Consider the following 2,666-nt stretch of genomic DNA (forward strand, 5'->3'; position numbering starts at 1 on the left):
ACTGTTTACCAGGAAGGCTGAATATGCATCGTGGAGACTTTTTCTGTCCGAGGTGGTAATTAGTATCATACTTTTTATTATAATGTTATTATTTATAACTATTAAATCGATAGGAAGCGGTTAAAAAGACGGAAGCGGGTTTTTATCCTCCCTGTAAGTCTAACGCAGCTTTTACCGCTTCAATATGAAGCACACGGACTGTCCAGTTTGATTCAATTAAAAGAGGAAAGTCGCTTTAGTCTGTTTTGTTTTGAAGTTGTAACGTATTAAATATGACACGTTTTTGGTACAAAATATTAAAACACATTTTTATTTGTTATTGTCAAAACCATCCACGCACTCCTTCCACTCCTCACAATGTAAAATCAACACTTTCTCGCCATAATTTATATATCACCTCCTCATTTGTTCACACATATATAAATACCAGTTTTATAAGTTTAAATACTCTTTTTGAAAAGACGAATCATTTTCCAATCAAAAGTAGTTTTGAATCTTTTTTATAATAAATTCCATATTTTTGTATTAAAGAAAGGCTCATTTTTTAAGTTTGTAATATTGATGTTTCCATAACAGAATTTAAAATTGTAAAAAAACACTTTTCTAAAATTAAAAACAACAAAATGTTTAAAAAAACAATTTGTAAATTGAAATAAAACTGATAATTGTTTTTCAAATTAATTTGTTAAAATAATTTTCATTATTTATATTTATTATTATAAAACAGAAAATGAAAATACAGATACAGATTAGTGCTTCGCAGTTTGTGAACTGAAGTTTTTTTCTATTTTTTTCAAACTGAAAAAAAACACATTTAAGAATTTAATTATTTGTAATAGCTTTATCTCCACTTTTGGGATTAATTTATTTAAACACAATTATTAAGAAACATAATCATAAACTGTAAAACAAAATCAAATTTGAAAAAGATAAAGAAAAAAACCCAAAACTTTGAATTTTTTTAGTTTTTGATAAAAAAAACAAAATTTGACCAAAAATGCATATTTTGAAAAAAAATATAAATACAAAAAACAATGAAAAAACAAATAATACCAATGACCATAAGTTTTAATTATATCAAAAAACACAATTTTATATTTAATACTTTGGTAATTGTGTATTGTTTGACTTATTAAATTTTTGTTATTTTATCGCAAATCTGAATGCTCATATAATTAATAATAATCATAATCTTTAAACAAACTGATTATCAAATTTAATGTTATTATTATGTATTCAAATTAACAAAATATAGTTCAAATTTCAATGAATAGTTTTAATTAATAATCGGTGGGTCTTTATTGTTTAAGTCTAGATCATAAAGATTAAAATTTTTGCCAAATTCGTGAAGAAAAACCAGCTCTTCCAAGTGTATCGGGGTTAATGAACATCTTCGTTTTGTTTTGATCAGAGAGCACTGAGAAAACAATCGCTCAGATGACGATGATGAAGCGAGAAGACAAAGATATTTATTAACAAGTCTGGTTAAAAGTGGAAACGATTTTGTGTTGTTTCTCCACCACACAAGAGGATTTTTTGCGTTCGGATCAAGACTGTTTTTGTTGAGTATTGGTATTTGCAAGTCTGTATTTATCTCTTTTTTGGCTTCAAGGCACAAATCTTTTTCATTGTAATACACCATTTCATCATCATTTTCACTACTAAACTGAAAAATGTTTTCAAGAGAGTGTGTTGTTTGAGAAGCACGTTCCTTGGTAATAAGTCTGTCTTTATTCAATTACACCACCTCGTTTAATAAAAGTGTTTCATATTGAACTTCTCCAAAAGAGACTCTTAATCTAGACATATTCACATCAAATGATTGAAACCCACGAATTTTATAACATGGGTTTAATAGCGCAGATAAAATGTAAACGGGGTCTTTCATTATATTTCTTTTGGTTCCAAGAAAACGCTCGATGATTTGGTCAACAATGTTAATTATGTACAATTTAAGTGCATGGTTAGGAGTTTCCATCTGAAAATCACAAAACCCATAATTGGATTTTGGCAAACTACTTTGTTGTAAGTGTTGTTCAGATACAAATCCATTGGTCGTTGATCCAACAATTGGAAATGTTTCCACTTCATCGTAAAAATAATGCCGTTCATTTGATTGGGTTTTTACATAGGCGAAGTTAATATGATCATTCAAATTACAACTATCTCGTGTTTGTCTTAAAATACGAGCTGGATAATCTAGATCGGTTGCTTTAGTGTCATCATCTTCAATTATATTATATCGATTCTTTAATAAAGTGATTAAATGGACAACTGTATAAATAACCCGAGAAAGTGTTGGATAAGAATCAGAGCTAAATCTATTTATTATGAAATTGATGTATTTCGAAATATCGATATAATTTCTCATATCAACAATATCATTTAAGGAAAGTTCATATGTTTGTAAAAAAATAGTTTTTTAAACTAAATTTGAAATTTCATTGGCTTTTTTTTCAATTGCGGTGTTTATATATTTTGCAAGAAGACACACTCTATTAATCATTAAATACTCTCCAAAACAACGAGTATCACCCGGTTTCACAAGTTCTAACGGCCTTGTAATGTGATCTTTTAGCTGAGCATCTTCCATTTCTTTGGATAACAACACACTTTGACTGAATAAAGTTACCAATTTTTTGACTCGACTTATAAGAATTTTATAT

Source organism: Entamoeba invadens, assembly GCF_000330505.1.
Source record: "Entamoeba invadens IP1 unplaced genomic scaffold scaff_1105074725903, whole genome shotgun sequence".
Classification (NCBI taxonomy): domain Eukaryota; phylum Evosea; order Mastigamoebida; family Endamoebidae; genus Entamoeba; species Entamoeba invadens.